Here is a 22,983-nt window from a genome sequence, read left to right as displayed (position 1 = left end):
CCTCTCCACCCCAACCACACCAGTGCTCTGCTAAAAGCACCCACGGCCCCCTGCTCTTTGCCTTTCTTTTTCTCTTTTGGCGTAATTTAGATTTACGGGAAAGTTGTAGTGATAGTACAGTTTCTGCTCTTCACTCAGCTTTCCCTAATGTTAAAACCTTAACATCTGTCCTAATGAACAAAGCAGCCTGGGCACGCTAAGATGCACAGATGCTCCTGATGTCCTTTGGATGTCTCCCTTTATTCCATGAGTGCCCTTTTTTCTGTTTCAGGTTCCAATCCAGGATACCACATTGCACTGAATGTTCACTCCCTTTTAGAATTGCACGATGCAGTTTTTTTGTTTAAGATATATTTATTTATTTATATTTTTGGCTGTGCTAGGTCTTCCTTATTGCCCACGGGCTTTCTCTAGTTGCAGAGATTGGGGACTATTTTCCGAGCAATGTGCAGGCTTCTCGTTGCAGTGGCTTCTCTTATTGTGGCACGGTATTAGTTGCACCAGCAAGTGGGATCTTCCCAGACCAGGGATTGAACCCGTGTCACCTACACTGGCAGGTGAATTCTTAAGCACTAGACCACCAGTGAAGCCTACAATTGCAGTTTTGAAATGATTTGCATTATCGCTGTTTCAAGCCCCTCTGGGAAGTCAGCTTTGTGAAGGCGGTGGATAAAAGAAACCGAGGTTGATGGGACTTCCCCAGGGGTCCAGTGGTTAAGACTCCACACTGCCAATGTAGGAAACACGGGTTCCATCCCTAGTCAGAGAAGTTCTCCATGGCCACCCTCCCCCTCCCCCCGCCACTGGAAAAAAAAGGAAAAGAAAGAAACTGAAGCTGGTCGACAGATAGACAGTCACTCCAGTCTGAGCCAGAAACAGCTGGGTCTGTGTGATGATTCAGGAGCTACACCTGCTCCCTTGCGGAGCTATCTCACCCGCTGAGAAGGGTGCGAGGAGGGTTCTGAAGGTGGAGAGAACCGCATGAGCACTGGCGTAGCAGTGTGTCCTCGACAAACCAGGAAAACACTATCAGGCGGCAGGGTGATGGGGTTGCGGGTGGGGGGAGGGGAGGCGATGCGCCGGGCACTCCGGGATAAGGTCTGTAGGACCCTGTTAGATCCGCTGCAGGTGATGGTCTGAACGAGGGCGGGGGATCTTGGGAGTTTCTTATCTTCTTGCTGATCAGGGCCAGTCTAGATCTGTGGGAGGAGGGGGTAAGGGGAGGGCGGGGAGGCAGATTCTTTGGATGTGGGGTTGACACAGCCCGGGGAGGGAAGTAGGTGGCCTGCGACAATCCGGAAGAGGTAAATCCTGGGGAGACTGTGGAATCTGGGATCCCTAGAGTCTGGGACCAGGAGTGCTGGGGGGCGGGGAGCGGAAATCATAGAGGAAACAGGCTGAGCCCTAAACTCCACTCTTTACCCACCTCTCTCTGCCTTTACCATATCCTCACCTCCAGTCATGTCCTCAAACATCTGGATTCCAAATCTTGCCAATGACCTCCCAACTGTCCCTCACCCCAACTATCTCTCCCAGGAGAGACAGCTCAGACTGGCCTCCGCACCCTGGTGCTGCCTGCCGGCTACCCTCCTCAAGATCTCCAACAGCTTCTCCTCCTCCTCTCTGGGGTGCAATGCGGGCAGGGCATCCCAGGGCTGCCCCCTCCTTCCCTACAGCCCCCTCCTCCCTGGCGTCCCAACTCCAGCCTTGCACACTGCTGTCTACCCACACTGGCCAGTGGAGAGATATTTCAATATTCTCATCTCATCCAAGCTCTGACATCTTCTGAGGCTCCCCATTGCCCTCAGGATGGATTCTGGATTCTTCTTATTATTTTTTATCTTTTGGCCACCCGCGTGGCATGTGGGATCTTAGTTTCCGGACCAGGGATCGAACATGTGCTCTCTGCCTTGGCAGCGAGGAGTCTTAACTACTGGACTGCCAGGGAAGACCTGAATTCTGGATTTTTATATCCAACGTTTGATGTCCTGAAGGTCTCTGTGGTCCCATCAGCACACACGCTTTTCCCTGTCAGCCCCTAGACCTTCCCAACCCCCTTGCCCTTGTTCACGCCTGGGGAGGTTTCCATCATCAGCACTTCAGCCCTTTCTACTGTCCTTATTCCTCCAGAGCCTGGGAGTTCCTGGGGGCAGATGATAATAACCCATCCTCACACTGGGTTGAGCACTTCCCTACATCCTCTCAGGAGTCTTTGCAACTGTCCTGCAAGGTGGGTATCATGAGTCTGATTCACAGATGAAGACACAGTGGCTCAGGGACTTCCATGGTGGTCCAGTGGTTAAGAATCTGCCTTGCAACGCGGGGGATGTTGGAGAACTAAGATCCTATGTGCAGAGGAACTAAGCCTGCGCACCACAATTACTAAGCCCTCAGGCCACAACTAGAGTCCTGTTCCGCAACAAAAGATCCTGCATGGGGCAATGAAGATCGCTCAGGCTGGGACTAAGAACCCAAGCAGCCAAATAAATGAATGAATAGTAAAACAAAAACAAAAACGGGGGTGGTGGGAAGAAAGTAAAAGAAACAGGCTCAGAGTGGACCTATGAGATGCCCAAAATCAGTAAGCCAAGAATAAAAGAGACCCTCCTTCCAGTTTCTTCCCTGTGACTGACTTCTGCTCTTTCTTTAAGTTTCAGCTCAGCGGTCACCTCCCCCTGGAAGCCACCCTGGTTGCCAGATGGGGTCAGGTACCTCCTCTAGGCCCCCAAAGCTGCCTGTGCTTTCCCCATCACAGCTCTGACATGATGGCCCGGTGCTGTGAATCTGTGCACCCATCTTCCAGATGGAGCAATTGAGACTCTGGTAAGAAGTGAAGCTTCCTCCAGCCGGGAGTAACGGAGGGAGGGTGGGGCTCACTACCCTCAGAAGCAGCAGCAGATCCGGCCCTCCCCTCCCCCACTACACGCGAACCCACAGACCCACACCTGACCGTTTATCTCCGCAGACGCCCGCCTCCCACACGCAGGCGGCCGACTGGCGTCTGCGCGGCGGACGCTTGTAAACACATTCTAGCGCTGGGACTGACTCGCTCCTGCGCTCCTTCACTGCCACGGGGAGGGAGATGTGGGGAATGCGGAGGGCGGGGAGGGGGGCTCGGGCGGGGTGGGCAGACGCAGGCAGAGGGCTGAAATATTGGCTCTTAGGACCTTGCGGTCCCACTTTCCTTCTGCTTCCCTGATTGGGCGGGGAGGCGGGGGGATGGGTCGACGGGCCCTGAGCCCCCACTCCCTGCTGAGCCCGTGACCCTGGGATGAAGACAGCTCTCCACGCTCAGTGCCCTTGGAAAAGTTCCACAGGATTTCCTGGCCTGGCCAGGAGGCTCAAGTAAGGTCCGCCCCTCCTCCCGTCCTCCATCTGTGTCCAACCACCCACTCCCTTTCCTAAGTGGCCTTGGGAGGGGTCTTGCGGGACAGATTGATGGGCTGGGGACAGATGGATCGCGGCACGTGGGAGTTACGCCTGGACTTGGAGCGCGGGAGGGTGGCGCGCTGGTCACCGCCACCATCGGCGGTGGAGCGCTCCGGCTGCGAGGAAGCCGCCAGGAGGAGGAGAAGGGGCTCCCGGAGGTTCCTGGAGAACAGGCTTTCCTACCTCCCATCCTTCCATCACCCCCGCGGCCGCCACTACTGTGGTCCCATTGCGCAGGCGCGAGGAAGAGACCCAGAGAAGGGGGTCGGCCGTCGCGAGACACACAGCACCGCCGAGTGCGAGGTCTGACCTCGGGGTGCAGATGACGCTGGGTGGGTCTAGGATCTGGGGGGACTTAGACTTGGGTACCCTGTGTCGTGCATTGCATATCCCGCCCACCAGGGCGACCATTCCCAGGAAAGCCAGGGCTCAGCCGGCCCTGGCTGTGGGCAGAGCACGCCCCCTGCTGGGCACGGCCGGAATCCGCGCAGCTACGAACATTGGTACCCTGGATGGAATCCCCCACTCAAAATTGAACACCCACCCAGCTCCCCGCTCCCCGGCTGAAACTGACCCCTGATACAGAGCTCCCGAGGCTGCACTGAGCCCCAACTCTGAGCTAAGCTCTAGACCTCAAGTCACTGGTTTCAGGCTTAGCCTCCAACCCCGGATAGAGTCCCTCGTCTGTTCAGACCCTCACTCCCTAGCGAGACCCCTAAGGATGTCCGACCACCTAGAGGAGCTATATCCATTGCTCCCGCCTCACTAATCCCACCTCTGCCATGACCTGGCTGAGTGCCCTGAGACAAGTTACTTGTTTCCTCTGAGCCTCAGTTTCATCATCTGTGAAATGAGACACCTGTAGGGTGTCACAGCATTGTAGGGTTGCCTTGAGAATTTGGTGAGTTAATGTATGTAAAGTGCTTAGGGACTGGAACGTAGTAGGTACTCAGTAAATATTAACTATAGTAGTAATAGTGTCAGTCGCTCAGTCGTATCCGACTCTTTGCGACTCCATGGACTGTAGCCCACTAGACTCCTCTGTCTATGGAATTCTCCAGGCAAGAATACTGGAGTGGGTAGACATTCCCTTCTCCAGAAGATCTTCCTGATCCAGGGATCAAACTCAGGTATCCTTCGTGGCAGGCAGATTCTCCATGGTCTGAGCCACCATGGAAGTCATCAACTATAGTATTATTATTATTGCCAGATATACTGCTGGGCACTTTAAAAGAAAAATAATTTTGTCGAGACATAATTTATATACCACACAATTCACCCACTTACAGCATACAATTCAGTGGTTTGGTATGTTACAATATTCATTTTCTAAAATTATGGCAAATATATAATAAAAATTACCAATGTAAGTCTTTTTAAATGCACAGTTCAGTGGCATGAAGTACCTTCACAATGTCGTGAATCCCCACCATCATCTCCAGAACTTTTCCATCAACCCTGACACAAACTCTGTCCTCATGAAACACTAAGTCCCCATTCCTGTCCCCCCAGCCTCTGGCCACCTCTATTCTACTTTCTGTCTGTGGATTCTCTGATTTGAGGTCCCTCATATAAGTGGATCACACAATATTTATCATCTATTTTTTTTCTTATATTTTGACTGCACCTCATGGCATGCAGATCTTCCCTGACCAGGGATCGAACCTGTGCCCCATGTAGTGAAAGTGAGGAGTCTTAACCACTAGACCACCAAGGAAGTACCGAATGTTGATCATCTTATGATCGGCATCTTAAACCTATTTTTTTTTTTGTCTGAAATCTTTGTTATGGTAATATTTTTAATATTTCCAAACAAGAAAGAAATACAACATGTATTCAGTAGCAGATGTCCTTAAACCTATTTTTAAGGTTCAGAAGGCAATGGCACCCCATTCCAGTACTGTTGCCTGGAACATCCCATGGACGGAGGAGCCTAGTAGGCTGCAGTCCATGGGGTCGCTAAGAGTCGGACACGACTGAGCGACTTCACTTTCACTTTTCACTTTCATGCGCTGGAGAAGAAAATGGCAACCCACTCCAGTGTTCTTGCCTGGAGAATCCCAGGGATGGGGGAGCCTGGTGGGCTGCCGTCTCTGGGGTTGCACAGAGTCAGACACGACTGAAGTGACTTAGCAGCAGCAGCATGTTAGCATGAATAACTTCCTTCCTTTTTATGACTGAATTATATTTCACTGTTTGGAGAAGGAAATGACAACCCACTCCAGTATTCTTGCCTGGAGAATTCTATGGGCAGAGGAGCCTGGCTAGCTACAGTCCACGGGGTTGCTAGAGTTGGACACGACTTAGTGACTAAACCACCACCACCACATTTCACTGTATGGGTGGATTGGGTTTCCCAGGTGGCTCAGTGGTAAAGAAACTGCCTGCCAATGCAAAAAACGTGGGTTTGATCCCTGGGCAGGGAAGATCCCCTGGGGAAGGAAATGGCAACCCTCTCCAGCATTCTTCCCTGGGAAAGTCCATGGACAGAGGAGCTTGGTAAGCTATAGTCCATGGGGTCGCAAAGACTTAGCAACTGAACAATAACATATGGATGGATAACATTTTGTTACCCCTTCCTCTGTCGATGGACATTTGGGTTATTTTGTCTTTCAGTTCAGTTCAGTTCAGTCGCTCAGTCGTGTCCGACTCTTTGCAACCCCATGAATCTCAGCACGCCAGGCCTGCCTGTCCATCACCAACTCCCGGAGTTCACTCAGACTCACGTCCATCGAGTCAGTGATGCCATCCAGCCATCTCATCCTCTGTCGTCCCCTTCTCCTCCTGCCCCCAACCCCTCCCAGCATCAGAGTCTTTTCCAACGAGTCAACTCTTTGCATGAGGTGGCCAAAGTACTGGAGTTTCAGCTTTAGCATCATTCCTTCCAAAGAAATCCCAGGGCTGATCTCCTTCAGAATGGACTGGTTGGATCTCCTTGCAGTCCAAGGGACTCTCAAGAGTCTTCTCCAACACCACAGTTCAAAAGCGTCTTTAGGCTAGTGTAAATCATACTGCTATTAAAATTGTTATGAAAAAATATACTTGTTGAAGTCCTTCCTTTCAACTCCTTGGGGTATATACCTAGGAGTGGAGGCCTGGCGTGCTGCGATTCATGGGGTCGCAAAGAGTCGGACACGACTGAGCGACTGATCTGATCTGATCTGATCTGATGGTAATTCTAGGTTTAGTTTTCTGAGAAATGACCAAGCTATTTTCCACAGAAGTTTCACCATTTTGTATCCCTACCACAAAGTGTGAAGGTTCTAATTTCTTCATATCCTCCTGGACACTTTTCTTTTTTGGCTGCACTGCCCAGCATGTGGAATCTTAGTTTCCCAAGATCGAACCCATGCCCCCTGCAGTTAAAGTATGGAGTCTTAACGACTGTACCACCAGGGAAGTCCCTCCTGGGCACTTCTTATTCATTCTTTTACTTTTTGGCCTCGTGGCTTGTGGGATCCTAGTTTCCCGACCAGGGATTTAACCTGTGTCCACCCTGGTGAAAGCATGGAGTCCTAGTCACTGGACCACCAAGGAATTCCTTTTATTCATTCTTATTTGTGGGCTTGTAGGCTTTATTTTTTAAAATTTTATTGTTTTAAATTACAAAAGTATGATAACACATTTATAGGAGACTTGGAAAATGCAGAACAAGGTTACATATAGTTCCACTATATATTACAATTATTTTTTTAAGTAGATAAAGAATTTTAGTTGGAGTTTCAATATCAAACTCTCAAAAATTAATAGAATGAATATACAGAAGAGTAGAAGGATATGAAGTGAAGAAGTGAAGTTGCTCAGTCGTGTCCGACTCTTTGCGACCCCATGGACTGTAGCCTTCAAGGCTCCTCTGTCCATGGAATTTTCCAGGCAAGAGTACTGGAGTGGGTCACCATTTCCTTCTCCAGGGTATCTTCCCAATCCAGGGATCGAACCTGGGTCGCCCACATTGCAGGCAGATGCTTTACCATCTGAGCCACCAGGGAAGCCCCTGTAGAAGGATATAGTAGACCTGAAAATCACTATGAACCAATTCAACATAATTAAGATTTATACAATTTCCACACAACAGTATGTCAGTGCATAGGAATGCCAATACACAGTGTCCCGGATGAGAAACTAGTACCTGGCTGTGAATGGGAGGAGGTGGGACAAAAATTACTGGGTTAAAATCCTGGACCTGCCACTTTCGCTTGCAGGTCCTCAGGCAAGTCACTTCCACTCTCTGGGTCACAGTCCCCTGATTTAAAAAAAACAAACAACAACAAAAAAGGATGGGATAAAGAGACATTTCATCTCTTTTTGCCTCCTGAAGTCTGTGCCAGGGTTGTGTGTGCCCCACGTAGAGGATAGGACTCAACCTGCACAGGTTGTGCAGCCTGCTCTGGCTCCCCCTGGTCCTAGCTGCAACTGGGACTCAGGGTTGGAGATTCCGGGAGGAAATGGAGCGGCAGGGACTCTGGGAGCTGCTCCTGGGTCCGGTTCCCAGGACTCACAGCTGCATCCTCCGGGGGCCCCAGCTGGCCCCACCGCCCCACCCGCCAGCGGCCTGGAGGCTCCTGCAGATCTCCCTGGCTCATTCCCACGGACATCGTGCCTGGGTCTGGGAAGTCCCCTGGTGGGATCTCCAGGGTCCATCCGCGTAGCGACTGAATGAAACCTAACCTGGAGAATTTATCTGCAACCCAGAAAGATGTATCTTCAACCTTGGGTTAGATTCAGCTCGTCTGGAGGGTACAACAATCTACATTTTTAATGGGCTCCCTGGTCATTCTGTAGTTAAGGGTTCCCCGGGGCCGTTCTTTAAACGGAGTCCCAGTGGGAGAAAGGGGCAGTCCCAGAGCCACAGAGTTGTTCTGTTTTTCTTTTTGGCTCGCTTTGTCTCCATGGCCCTCATATCTCTGTTTTTGACTCAAGTCTCCTTCCTCTCCTTTCTTGGACTGGCCCGGGGTTGGCCTCTCCGCTGGCATCCGGCTCCTTTCGTGATTCCGGAGGAATCCCCCAAGCCGCCTGGCCCCGCCCCAGGCCCCACCCCTCCCGCGCGGCAACCTTCTCCCATTGGACTCTTCGTACACCGCCCGCGCTGCCATTGGCTGAGCCTAAGTCCTCGCTCGCCCCCACCTCCGTCGGCCCCACTGCGGCCCTTTTCGGGCGGGCGGGGGCGAGGCGGGGCCGCAGAGAAGGGCGGGGCAATTGGAGGGCGGGACCGAGCTTCCTGCCCCGCCCCGCCGGGTCCCAGTCCTCCGGCACGAGTCTCGCAGCCACAGCAACGGCCCCTCCGAGGCGGCCGGACAGAACCTCGACGGTCGAACCAACGACTGAATCCCAGAGAACAGGTAAGCGAGCGGTGCTGGGCCGCCCCGCATCTCAGCAGATCTCGGGGGCCACTTGGTCTCTCTGTTTCTCTCGCTCCCTCTGCCCTGACAATCCCCCTTCAATCAGTATTCCTGCCTCAGTTTCCATCTCCCTCTCTCTTCTCCCTTTCCCTCTGTCTCTCTTGCTCTGTGGGTCAGGGGAGGTATATCTGATCTGCCTCCTCCCCACCCCCCGCATGGGTAGTGCTCTGAGACCAGAGCACACCCAACAACAAGGACTCTGATGGACTCTGCCCGTTTCACAGTGCAGGGTGCCAGGTCCCAGGGCCAGAATCCAGAGCCAGGAGGGCATTCCAGGTGTGGGCAGCCAGGCCAAAGACGTGGAGGTGAGGATGTGTGTGACTTCTGGCTGATCCAGGCAGCTGAGGGAGTGCGGAGCCAGGCCCACCCAGACTGGCCACCTGGGAGTCCCCAGTAGCCTGAAGCCTTGGTCTCAGTTTTGTCAGCTGTGAACTGGGGCTTCGTCACTGAGGTAATTGGCAGTTGACCTGACCCAGATCTGTGTGCATCACCACTCCCTGTAGCTGGGGGGGCTCAGCTGGAGGAGGGGCAGCCCCATCTGTAAACAGGTCTCTGAGGTTACTTCCTGAGCAGGTCTCAGCCCAGCTGGGGGAGATGAACATCCTGGGTTTGAGGGTGGGTGGGTAGCATAGCAGGGTGAGGGCAGTTCAGCCCAGTGGTTGGGGAGCTCAGAATTTGGAATCAGACAAACCGGAGTTCCTGCTCTGCCACTCACCACCAGTACCTTGAACAAGTTGATTCCATTCTCCCAGCTTCAGTTTCCTGTCTGAGGGACATAATAACTCCCCCAGGGGTGAGGGCAGCTTGCAGGATTAAATACAGGAACATGGGCCCTGCATGTCTCTCCCCTGGTCCCCACCTCCTCCTCCTCACCCCCCTCACTCACTCTGCTCCAGCCACACAGCTGCCACACTCCACCAACGCACCAGGCACCCTCCTGCCTCAGGGCCTTTGCAGGAGCTGTTCCTTCTACCTGAATGCCAGGTGCCCAGGAGCCAGCTTTAAAACATAACAAGTTGCCTAGATGGGCCGGGCCACGGGCCGGCGGGGCCAAGGCTGGGCAGCTGGGTGGCTGGGAGGGGCGGAGGAGGAGCCGACCCAGGGACGCTGTACCTATGGAAACCAGAACAAAGAACTGTCGTCCCAGCCACAGGAACACCTGGGCTGAGCTTCTCCCACTTGGCAGGCCCAGTGGCCTGGGACGTCAGTGGTGGGTGAGTGCCCAGATCTCTTGAGGGGAGGCAAACTGGGGACTCGAACACCACTCTGATGGAGGGTGGGGGTCCCTAAGTTAAAAGACCAGTCAGGCAGGTACAGGTTGGAGGCCCTGTGGTATCCCTTTCTGCTGTGTGGCCTTGGGCAGGTCAGGGGCTGCCTGAGCCTGTTTCCTCATCTGAGGCCTGGGGAGGGGAGGAGCCTCTTGGTTGCTTGGTGATCTGATGTGATGGATTCAGAAGGTCTCAATGTCCCTGTCTGTCAAATGGGGCCACAACAGGGTGCCTAGGACAGAGCTCCTGCTATTGTCATGCAAATAGCTCCAAAGGCAGGTGCTGAAGAAATGACTCATGCTTGTGCAGGTTCAGCCCCAGGTGTTACAGACTGAGATGACCTAGAGACAGGCAGGACTTGGCCTTACAGAGAACTCGGGCTTTCACCCCAGAATCCCCCACATATACCCCTCCATCAGACGACTTCCTCCAGAATCTCACCACGTGAGGCATTCAGGAGGCACCTCTGGCCAAGTCCTTGGGATCTTCCAAGGCTCCATCCTCTTGGCCTCACTTTTCCCTTCTGTCCAAAGGGGCGGTGGAGGTTGGGGAGTGTCCACCTGGAAGAGACCCTTCCAGAAGTGTTCGTGTTTTGCTTCTATGTGACCTTAGGATATCTGTCTTTCTCTTTGCCTCAGTTTCCCTGGCTGGATAGTGGGGCCCTTGGACGACATCTCCGACTTCCTTTCTGGCACCGAAAGGCCATCTATTCATTCAACAAACTGGTTCTGGGTGCCTACTGTGAGCCAAGCCTGGTGCAGGGTGCCTAGGACCCAGCAATGACCCAGGTCCACGTGGTGCCCCCCTCCCTCCCACCCGGATTCAGCTCACAGACATTCATCCAGAGAAAGTCATTAGGCTTAGCTGTAACTGCATGAAGGACTGGAGAGACAGATGGATGGGGAAGTTAGTTGAGGTGGGGAATTTGGGAGGGACTCCTGAGAAAGTGAGATTTGAATTGAAGCTCAATGGCAAGAAAGAAATAGCCATGCAGAGACGAGGGGCAATCCAGGCAGAGGGCACAACCCATGCAAAGGCCCTGGGGCAGCACCAGGCTCCATGTGCTGGTGGAACAACCAGGAGGCCTGTGTGTCAGGAGCAAAGTGAATGAGGGGGAGAGAGGAAGGAGGGGAGCGCAGGGAAGGGATGGAGAAGGTCGTGCATGGCCTTGTGGGCCACGGGAGGACTTGGGATTTTACTTTGAGGGGGGTGGGAGCCCTGAAGGGCTGTGGGCAAAGGAGGGGGACTCGGGTGTTCACTAGCGCCCTCTGGCGGCTTCTCCGGAGAGGAACCCGGGACAGGGGACGGGGACCAGAGACAGGATGGAGGCTGCGGAGAGGTGAGAAGTGGGTGGAGCCGGACTCTAAAGGGCTGTGTCCACAGTCCTTCCTGGTGGGTGACCCTCGAACCTCTGCCACTTGCTGTTAAAAATCAGACTGAGTCCCAGCCTCTCCTGTCCTTCTCTGCAGTGGGGTGGGCTTCGGTCTCCCAACATTCATTTTTGCCCATCCATTCTTTACCCCCAACCCCCGTCCCTCGCCCAATCCTTGATCTTTCTTCAGTGGAGATCTGACCACTGTGGAAAGTGTCTCAGTTTTTGCCGCAGCCTGGCAGGCAGGCAGAGCCTGCCCATCCTTGGGGTGGCCCCCGAAGGCTCTGGGAAACCCGGTTTGAGAACCACTGGTATCCCCTCCCCAGCCCCCACCTCAAACAGGTAGCCCCCAGCCCCACTTTCTACATATCCAAATGGGCGCCAAATGTGAGGTCTGAGTGATGGTTGATAAAGGGCTGGAAGCAGCGGGTACCCTGGTGTTGGCTGGAAACAGCAGGTGCTCTGGTATTGGCGGAGGGTATGGAATGGGAACAAGGATCGTGGGGGCATTTACCATGGAGGGCGGAGGCCCGGAGCCCCCACCCCAACCCCAGGCTTCCCTAGGCCCCTGCAGCCGGGGCTGAGGGAGAGAGGTGGGGTGGTAGCCCTGGCCTCGCTGAGCAGGCCCATCAATTATTGATGCCCTTTGTTGGGACATGAAGAATTCATGTGGAGGGCAGGCTGCTCCGTGGACCTGTGGCATGCCGGAGCCAGCCTCACCCCAATCATTGGAGTCACTTGCTGTACTGTTAGGAATTTTGCCACCCAGTTGTTAATATCCCAATTTTGCCACCCAGTCGTTATTAAAAATGACAGACTATCAATAAAACTGGAAGAAAAAATAAATTTTAAATAATGACAGGCTGTGAACTTACAGTCAAATACATTATATTTAAAACAAAGGTATGGATGGGAATTCCCTGGCGGTCCAGTGGTTAGGACTCCCAGCTTTCACTGCAGGGGACCCAGGTTCCATCCCTGGTGGATAAATTAATGGCACAAGCTGCATGGCACTGCCAAAAAGAAGAAAAACACCCACAGAGCTACAGAATACTATCCAGCCATAAAAAGGAGTGAAGGCCTGACACTTGTTACAAGGCAGATAAACCTTGAAAATGGGATGCCCAGTGAGAGAAGCCAGACACAGACTGTGTGATTCCATTTATATGAAAAAATAGGCAAATTCATGGAGATGGAAAGTAAATTAGTGGTTGCCAGGGCCTGGAGGAGGGGATGGGGCGTGACTTCTGATGGGGATGGGATTTATTAAAAAAAAAAAAGGGACTTCCCTGGTGGTCCAGTGGTTAAGAATCTGCCTTGCAATGCAGAGGACACTGGTTTGATCTCTGGTCTAGGACGATCCATATGTCTCAGGGCAACTAAACCCGTGCACCACAGCTACTGAGCCTGCTCTCTAGAGCCTGTGAGCTGCGAATACTGAGCCCACGTGCTGCAACTACTGAAGCCCAAGCACCTAGAGCCTCTGTGCATCAACAAGAGAAGCCACTGCAATGAGAAACCCACACCCTGCAACCAAGGGTAGGCCCCACTTGGCGCAACTAAAGCCCAGGTGCAACAATGCAGATCCATCATTCCTTCTCCCAAGAAAGAATAATAAATAAAATATATAGATATAGATATATTTTATTTACTTGGTTGCACTGGGATCTTTGAACTTTGCTGTGGCTTACAAACTCTTATATGCCATGCATGCGGGATCCAGTTCCCTGAGCAGGGATTGAACTGGGTCCCATTCTTGGAATCTTAGCCACTGGACAACCAGGGAAGTTCAAGGGCTGGGGTTTCTTTCTGGAGGGATGAGAATGTTTCAGAATTAAATAGTGGTGATGGTTACCCAGGTCAGTGAATATATAAAACCCACTGAATTGTACACTTTAAAAGCATGGAGTTTATGGTATGTGACTTAAATACTTCAAAATAACTTATAAAAAAGCAAAGGTCATAAATGGTCAAAAATCCTTTCAGGACTTCCTTGGTGGTCCGGTGCTTAAGACTCCGACCTTCCAATGAAGGGGGCACAGGTTCCATCTCTGGTCTGGAAACTAAGATCCCTCATGCCAGGCAGTGCAGCCAAGAAAAGAAAAAATATATCCTTTCTAATTATTTTACTGCATTGTGCAATGACCTCTATGCTCTCGAGGTTATTTCTGTTTGGTGGAAATGGTGAGCAGTTTGTTCCAACTCCATGGTCAGGTTGGAAGCTTGAAACTGGCCATGGCAAGAGAATTTACACCATGGATATTGGCAGATGCTACAAATCAGGGTTTGATGTATTGTTCAGTCATCATCTAATCCAGAGGTTGGCCAGCCTTTTTCTATAAAGGGCCAGATAGTAAATATTTTTGGCTTTGCAAGCCGTACAGCCTCTGTTCCCTCTGTTCAAGGCTGTGCTTTAATATGTACACAAATTGGCATGGCTGAGTGCCAATAAAACTTTACAAAAACAGGCAGCTGGCCAGGGTTTGCCACCCCCGGTATAATTCCAGGTAATGTCAATAATGAAAATTAAAGGGTGGTGTGTCTCTAGTTGCTTGCTTTCAAATAGCACAAAAAAACCTTGAAGGGATATTCCCTCCTATAGGAAAACCACTGTTGGATTCTGCAAAAAAGTCTGTCACCTGGCTGACGAGTAAGTGAAGTCCAAGTTTTCTCTGTATGAAAGAGAAGATCCAGGAACATCCATGTCAGAACTGCTTTCATTTATCCATAGCAACCATAGATTGGCTATTGGTACCAGTTTTACAATTGGGGTTCCCTGGTGGCTCAGTGCTAAAGAACCCGTCTGCCAATTCAGGAGACATGGGTTCGATCCCTGGGTCAGGAAGATCCCCTGGAGGAGGAAACAGCAACCCACTCCAGTATTCTTGCCTGGGAAATCCCATGGACAGAGGAGCCTGATGGGCTGTAGTCCATGGAGTCACAAAATAGACACGACTTAGCGACTTAACACCACCACCACCACCGCATTAGGCAAAACTCACTGAGAATGTTTATTGAGCATCAACTGGCTGCATGAAATTTACAGCGAGGTTTGCTATTTTCTTAAGTTGCACGGTACACATCCTTTATGTCAGGAAGGTTTATGGAAAACATACATATGTACCTACACGCCTACATCCCCCCCACCCCCAACCCCGGAGAGCTGGTGGCTCTTTCCAGCAGGTGGTGAATGGGATGAGATGTAGCATTCCCAGTGCGCCTAGGAAGGGCCCCTGGGAGTTGGGGCGGAATCCCCATCACCCCCATGTCCAGAGTCCAGCACCGGGAATGTGTGCATGGAGAGGCCACCCGCAGCGTGCTCAGTTCAGGTTGGATGGAGGGCTGTGGGGAGAGTCTCCCCACCTGGTGGAGACCCCAAGGCTGGACAGTGCCTAGCATGTTGCAGGGACAGTGAGAGAGGAGATGAACTGGGGAAGGTCACTGATGGGGCAGGGATGGGGGTTGGCCCTCCTCCAGAGTTTGGGGACTGAAAGGATTGGGAGGAACAGATCTGCCAGGCTGGGTGCCCTTCCCCTCTGGGAGGGTTCACAGAGTCCTGCCTCCCTGCCCCTGCCTGGGCAAGGAAAGGATGCTGCATGTCTAGAGCAGTCCGAGGCTCCAGGTCAATGTCTGGTCAGTTTAGGAGCTGGAGTGTCCAAAATGGGGGCAAGGACAAAGGTCAGAGCCAAAGAGACAAAGTGGGGTTGGCAGAGGGCAAAAGTCTGAGGTAGGGATGGAAGGCCAGGGTTCTGAGAAGAACATAGAGAACAGGAGTTGACAGAGTCAGGGACTCAGTGACTGGACACTCATTTCACAGATGGGAAAGCTGCCCTCGGGGGCTGGGGCTAGTCTGGAGTCTCGGTGGGGAGACCTCAGAGCTGTGGGAGGACTTGGACAGTGGGCTCCTCGGAGGCTGGGGACCAGCCTTCCGTCTCCTCTCTGCACTGCCCTGCCCCAGGGCCTTTGCACCTGCTGTTCCCTCTGCCTGGCTCACCTTTCCTCAGACCCCGCCCTTCCAGTCCCAGCTGCAGGGGCTCCTCCTCCAGGAAAACTTCCTGACCACTGGCCTAGGTCACCTGCCATCCCTGGCTGTCACTGCTTCCCACCCAGGCCTTATTCGTCTCTGAAATTATCCTGTTTATTCCACGTTCATTGGTTCCTGCTGTCTCCTCCTTCCAGCAGGGGTGACCCCTCTTAGGTGGCTGTTTTGGAAATTCAGAGGGCTTTTCCCCCCACTTGTGATAATAACGGGATGTGCTTGCATTCCGGGGGCAGGGACCAGGGACACTAGGCATCCAGCCATGCTCAGGGCGGCCCCTCAGCTCACAACTTCCTCACGTCCTGGCATCTACCAATGTACTTTCTATGAATTTGACTATTCTAGGTATAAGTGGAGTCAAACAGTATTTGTCTGCACCTGATGTATACTGGAATGCATTTTTAAGGTTAACCTGCCATATGTCCTACAAACAGATGGTACCTTTGGAGTTCTTTTTTTGATAGAAATTTGTATCTACATGTTCACTGCGATGCTTCATTAAGGGGCAAACCTCTGACAGATTCACTCCATCCTTGAGTGCAGTGGGCCTGAGGTTTTCTTTTTTTGAAGACTTTTGTTTTCTTATGTGGACCGTTTTCATTTATCTATTTACTTTATAATTTTGTTTGTTTTTGGCTGCGCTGGGTCTCCATTGCTGCGCGGGCTTTTCTCTAGTTGCTCCAGTGCTCGGGCTTCTCATTGCAGTGACTGCCCCTGTTGTGGAGGTTGGGCTCGAGGGCGCTCGGGCTTCAGAAGTTGCCGTTCCCGGGCTCCAGAGCACAGGCTCGATGGTCGTGGCTCATGGGCTTAGTTGCTTCGCGGCATGTGGGGTCTTCCCGCATCAGGGATCAAACCCATGTTTCCTGCATTTAGGCAGATTTATTATTACTGAGCCACCAGGGGAAGCTCTTAAAGTCTTTGTTGGAATTTTGTTACAATATTGGTTCTATTTTATGTTTGGTTTTTTTTTGGCCATGAGACATGTGGGATCTTAGTTCTCCAGCTAGAGACTGAACCCACACCTCCAGGATTAGAAGCACAGAGTCTTAACCCCTGGACCATCAGGGAAGTCCCAATTTATTTAACATTTTTTTAAAATTATTTATTATTTTTGGCTGTGTTGGGCCTTTGTTGCTGTGTGGGCTTTTTGTAGTTGGGGCAAGCAGGGGCTACTCTCTAGTTGAGGCGCAGGCTGCTCATTGTGGCGGCTTCTCGATGCAGAGCACGGGCCCTAGGGCGCATGGGCTTCAGTAGCTGTGGCTCGTGGGCTCAGAAGTCACAGCTCCCAGGCTCTGGAACACAGGCTCAGTAGTTGTGGCACGTGGGCTTAGATGCTCCCAGATCAGGGATCAAACCCATTTCTCCTGCATTGGCAAGCAGATTCTTTACCACTGAGACATCAGGAAAACCCTATTTAACATTTTTAAAGTGAGGCATTATATCTATATAGGCTTCCCTGGTGGCTCAGCGGTAAAGAATCCGCCTGTCAGTTTGATTCCTGGCAATCCACTCCAGTATTCTTGCTTGGGAAATCCCATGGACAGAGACACCTGGCGGGTTACAGTCCAGGGTGTCACAAAGAGTCAGACACAACTTAGTGACTAAACAACAACAAATATATAGTAAGGGGCACAAAGGTATAAAATATGTCCCCTGGATACAGGCGCAGTGAGTGTTCAGCTTGATGATGTGTAATTCACGTATTGTAAAATTCACTAAAGTGTTCACATTCCAAAACATTCTTCTACCCCCAGAAGACATCCTGTTTCCATTAGCAATCACTCTCCATTCTGTGCTCCCCAGCCCCTGACAACAGGAACCCACTGTGTCTGCGGATCGGCCTGCTCTGCACGCTTCCCGTCAGTGGAGTCACACCCTGTGCGTCCTTCTGTGTCTGCATCTCTCACTGAGCACTGTGTTCCCAGGGTCCATCCATGTGGTAGCGAGTGTCAGGGCTTCACCCCTTTTCAGGGCTGAGTGATGCTCCCATGTGTGGAGGGACCACATTTGATTGTCCATCTGTATGTGGGTGGGTGTTTGTGTCATTTCCGTGTTTTGGCTAGTACAAATGTGCTGCTATCTATGCCCACGTGTGTGTACGTTTCTACGCGAACATATATTTTCATTTCTTGGGCGAGGTTGATGCTTAGGAGCAGAATCGCTGGGTCATGTGCTAACTGTGTTTGTTCGAGGACCTGCCAGAAAACAGTTTCCCATGGTAGCTGCACCATCTTCTGTTTCTACCAGCCTTGGATGAGGGCTTGTTTCTCCCAGCCTCGCCAGCCCTGTTTATTGTCTGTATTTCTGGCAGTAGCCGTTCTTATGGGGTGAGGTATTATATTATGAGCTCGACTTCCATTTTCCTCCTAGCCAGTGATGTTAAGCATCTTTTCACCTGCTTATTGGCCATTTGTATACCTTCTTTGGAGAAATGTCGGGTTTTTTTAAATCGAGATCTAATTCATACCCCATAAAATTCACCCCTTGAAGGTTTACAATTCGCTGGGTTTTAGTGTATTCACATTGCTTTGCAACCACCCACTCTAATGACTTTTTACATTCGTGTAAACCCAGATGGAGGCACAGAACCTGAAACACTCCAGGGACTTACCTTGTGGTCCAGTGGCTAAGATTCCTAACTCCAAATGCTGGGGGCACAGGTTCTATCCCTGTTTGGGGAACTAAGATCCCGCATCCTGTGCGGCATGGCCAAAAAAAAAATTTTTTTTAAAGAAATATTCCAGAGTTCGCCTGTACAATCCTGCTCACTGTTCTCACCACCTATTAATTTTATTTTTATACTGGTGGGTGGACAATGCTGCCTGTGGACTCTGTTTCAGGGAAGTGAGGGCACCCAAATTATTTTGGAACAAGGAGGTGGCACGGGATCTAGCAGGCCTGGGGAGGCAGGGACCCAGTCTCTTCTGGTCCAGCTATAGAATCTGCCTGACGAGCAGGAGAACCGGGTTCAATCCCTGGGTCAGGAAGATCCCCTAAAGGAGGAAATGGCAACCCATTCCAGTATTCTTGCCTGTGAAATCCCATGGACAGAGGAGCCTGGAGGGTTACAGTCCATGGAGTCACAAAGAGTAAGACAGGACTGAAGCGACTTAGCACACATATCCCCAGCCCTGGGACACAACTGGTGCTGAATAAACACTCACTGAGAACCTGAATGAGCGTTCCAGTCGAGCCCTGGCTTCATTGGGCATTTCTGGCTCGTGATGGCAGTGGGGTGATCTGGCATTGGGTCCGCTGGGCAGACCCTGGGAAGGCCCTGCCCCCGCCAGGCCCCTCCCGGCTGGCCTGCCCTTGGACCTGGATGAGCACAGCTGGCAGGAAGGAAGGCTGGGGTCTATTTTGGTCCCCAGAGTGCTCCCCCGGGAGAGTAGTCATCTCCCTGTCTGGCTGCTTAGAGGGGGTGGCGTTTCTGATAGAACAATGGATGGAGGAGAAGGGCGGGGCTACCATGCAGCTGGGCTGGTCCAGGTGTCACAGATCTGGGGACTGGCCGGAGGGGCTAAGAGTGTGGAGTCTCCCACTCCACCCCCCACCCCTCTTCCTCCTATGCTTGGCAGGGTAGGGTGGGGTGAAGCCAGTAAATAGGACCAGCCTCCCCTCTGAACCAACATGCACAAGCTCAGGACTTGCAGACTGGAAGGTCAAGGCCCAGAGAGGGGCAGAGCCCTGCCTGGGGTCACACAGTAATGGAATAGGGCAGAGTGCCAGGGTTCTTGGGATCTAGGGAAAGGCCTTCTCCTGTCTCTGAGACTCAGTTTGTCCATTTGTAAACTGGGGGACCCAGGGTGTTGGGAGTTCCCTCTGGGTTCCAATGTCTGCAGACATCCCTCCCCTTATTCATTCAACACACACTTACTGGGTGCCTGCTGGGTACTAGGCCCCAGGCTGGCCGCCAGAGCAAGAAACATACAGCCCCTGCCCACACCCTCAGGCCTGGCGTGATGGACACTGAAACCAAGCGCTCAGGGCTGCAATGGAGGACGGACACCCATGGAACCATGGGAGCCAAAAGGGCACCCGGCACAGCCTGGGACATCCGGGAGTCTTCCGGGAGGAGGTGACAGTAACTCTGAGACTTGAATGGGGAGCAGTTTACAGGTGATGAGAGCAGGAGGGGTGCCCATAGAGGGAACAGAATAGAATGCCCTAGAGACTTCCCTGGCGGTCCAGTGGTTAAGACTCTGTGCTTGCAATGCAGGGGGTGTGGATTTGACCCCAGGAACTAAGATCCCATATGCCACCTAGTGTGATCAAAAAGAAAAAGAATAGACTGTTCTAGAGAAATTGTTGAGAAGGCATCCTTGCTGAGAATATAGAGAAATAGGTCTTTTCAGAGAGCTAAAGGACGCAGAGCTTGAAGGTCAGAAGTCAAGACAGTGGTCCAGCCTCTTGCCCAGGGAAAGCTCACAGCCTGGGGGTTGGGGGGGCTCTCAGGTTGGCCACAAGTTTCTGCCCTGGGATGGAGTCAGTTCTCCATCCTGACAGTCACCATCTTCCATTTTACAGAGGAAACGGAGGCATAGGGCAGTTATGTTGCTTGGCCACATGGTCAGAGCCAGGAGCAGGCCTCAGATATCAGGGCTGGTTTTGTCGCAGGGGATATCTCCCAGCACCCCAAGACTGAGGCTGACTCCCAGGAATCAACTAGGAAAGGCAGAGGTAGCTGGGGTGCAGAGAGGGTGGGGCAGGCGGTCCCTGTGTTGCTGTGTGGCCTTGGGGAAATGGCTAAGCTTCCCTGAGCCTGGTTTCTTCTGCAAATGGGCAAGCTCAGTAGAATACCAGGCAGAAGTTGTGAAACAGGCACCGGCCACTGCTCAGGGCCTGCCATGTGATGCTGAGTCACTCGCACCCCGCTCTGGCCCCAGCCTGTGGACAGGGTCTGAGACTGGTGTAGGGGGCAGGGAGGCCCAGGTCATTCATCACCAGGCCTATCCTGACCTCTGTGGGCAGCAAGAGGGCGGCCGAGGGTTGGACTCCTCCCGGCGTCTGAGCTCACACAAAGAGGGGCTTTGTGGGGGCTCCCGTGGCTGAGTGGGCACCCACATGGCATTCCTGGTCTGGCTGGCCTGCAGCTGGGGTGGGGTGGATTCTGACCAGAGCCTGGGGCAGCAGCGGGGGAGGGCTGGGGGCGGGTCTCAGGCTACCTCATTCATTGGACAGATGTTTCTGGAGTCTCCAGAAACAGAGTGGATAGGGAATCACGCCATTTTGTCCCCTGGGACCTGTGGTGAGGCAGACCACTGAGGCAGCAAAGCCAGGGTGTGCAGCAGGGACGGGGGATGCCTGGGTGCTGGGTGACTCATAGGAGGGGCCTGTCAGTTTGGCTGTTCAGGGATGGCTTCCTAGAGGTGGTGTCCAGGCTGAGCTGAAGGATGAAGCTGCCAGGGGAAGAGGCAGGGGCTTGGAGGCCAGGGCTTTGGGGCATATATATGAGTCCACCAAGGAAGAGGCAGGGGTTTGGGGGCTAAGGTATTGAGGGATGTATAGGAGTTCACCAGGGAAGAGGCAGGGATCCAAATGGAGTGTGGGGCTTGGTCTCAAGAGCCATGAGGAGCTTCCAGCTGGTTCTTAGAAGGAAAGGACTATGCCCAGATGTTCAGTTTAGGAAGAATTCTGGTGCTGAGGGGGAGGCTTCAGAGCCTGAGAAATCTGGAAGATGGCCATGGTAGGCAGGACATAAGGGACAGGCAGAAATCCAGGCTTCTGCAGTCAGAGGCGTGGCTGCTATTCCAAGAGCACCAGCCTGCCACTCACCTTGGCCACCTGCCCGGTCCTTTCCTGGGTGGAAGCTGATGCATGTCAGTGTTTCTGTATCAGAGGAGTCATCAGAACGCTGTGCTTCCAAAAACCCCACAAATGGCCCTGGGGAACCCCAGCCAGCTGCTGCCCTCTGACTCATCCAGGGCCTGACTAAGGCCTTAGGGATGTCTGCTGTAAACTCACGGGGTTGGGGAGATGGGGGGTTGCTAACTGCGCTCCTCCTCCACCCTGAACAGCCTGAGGCTGGGGCTGGGACCCTGTCTCATGGAGCTGTGCAATGAGGCCAGGACCCCCTGTACTCACTCATCCTGAGCCCTTCTCAGCTCACAGCAAGGCTACAGTGGGTTTGTGAGGCTGGAGCCAGGGCTCACGTGTAGTGGGATTCAGAAGGCCCTACTCATTAATATCCAAAATACATAATCAGTTCATACAACTCAGTAACAGAAAAAACAAACATCCCAATCAGAAAATGGACAGACCTAAATAGACATTTCTTCAAAGACATTCAGATGGCCAATAGGCACAATAAAAGATGCTCAACATCGCTGATAGAAGAGAAATGCAAATCAAAACTACAATGAGGTATCACCCCACACCTCTTAGAATCAGTTCAGTTCAGTTGCTCAGTCCTGTCCAACTCTTTGTGACCCCATGGACTGCAGCACGCCAGGCCTCCCTGTCCATCACCAACTCCCGGAGCTTGCTCAAACTCATGTCCATCGAGTCAGTGGTGCCATCCAGCCATCTCAGCCTCTGTCATCCTCTTAGAATGGCCATCGTTAAAGGTCAATAGTAAATGCTGGACAGGGTGTGGAGAACAGGGAACCCTTCCATACTATTAGTGAAAATGGAAATTGGTGCAGTCGCTATGGAGAACAGTATGCAGGTTCCTCAAAAATCTAAAAATAGCGCTGCCAGATGATCTAGCAATCCCACTCCTGGGCACATATCTGGACAAAACTATAACTCAAAAAGATACATGCAGCCCAATGTTCATAGCAGCCAGGACATGGGAGCCACCAAATGTGCGTCAATAGATGAGTGGATAAAGATGTGGTTTACATATACAATGGACTATCACTCAGCCATAAAAAGAATGAAATAATGCCATAGGCAGCAACATGGACAGACCCAGAGGTTCTCCTACTAAGAGGACTAAGTCAGAGAAAGACAAATACCATGTACGGTACCACTTATATGTGGGACCTATGGCACTAATGAACTTGTCTACAAAACAAAGACACCAAGGGGACATTGAGAGACACCAAGGGGACATTTCATGCAAAGATGGGCACAAAAAAGGACAGAAATGGTATGGACCTAACAGAAGCAGAAGATATTAAGAAGAGGTGGCAAGAATACACAGGAGAGCTATACAAAAAAGATCTTTATGACCCAGATAATCATGGTGTGATCACTCACCTAGAGCCAGACATCCTGGAATGTGAAGTCAAGTGGGCCTTAGGAAGCATCACTACAAAGCTAGTGGAGGTGATGGAATTCCAGTTGAGCTATTTCAAATCCTAAAAGATGATGCTGTGAAAGTACTGCACTCAGTATGCCAGCAAATTTGGAAAACTCAGCAGTGGCCACAGGACTGGAAAAGATCAGTTTTCATTCAAATCCCAAAGAAAGGCAATGCCAAAGAATGTTCAAACTACCACACAGTTGCATTCATCTCACATGCTAGTAAAG

The 22,983-nt window shown here is 52.0% G+C and overlaps 1 protein-coding gene across 10 annotated transcripts in view; it reads left to right on the top strand.

Moving 5' to 3' along the window:
* The first annotated feature begins 3,131 nt into the window (after positions 1–3,131).
* Positions 3,132–22,983, top strand: part of TNFAIP8L1 (TNF alpha induced protein 8 like 1) — a 31,864-nt gene continuing 12,012 nt past the window's right edge. For 5 of the 10 annotated variants that reach the window (XM_010806984.4, XM_059888238.1, XM_059888236.1 and 2 more), the window contains exon 1: positions 8,663–8,768. The gene's annotated coding sequence lies outside the window, so the exon portion shown is untranslated. The other 5 variants (XM_059888239.1, XM_059888243.1, NM_001103270.2 and 2 more) reach the window with 5 other exon arrangements.

This window comes from Bos taurus, chromosome 7 (assembly GCF_002263795.3).
Source record: "Bos taurus isolate L1 Dominette 01449 registration number 42190680 breed Hereford chromosome 7, ARS-UCD2.0, whole genome shotgun sequence".
Classification (NCBI taxonomy): domain Eukaryota; kingdom Metazoa; phylum Chordata; class Mammalia; order Artiodactyla; family Bovidae; genus Bos; species Bos taurus.
This window is presented reverse-complemented; position numbering and strand designations above follow the sequence as displayed.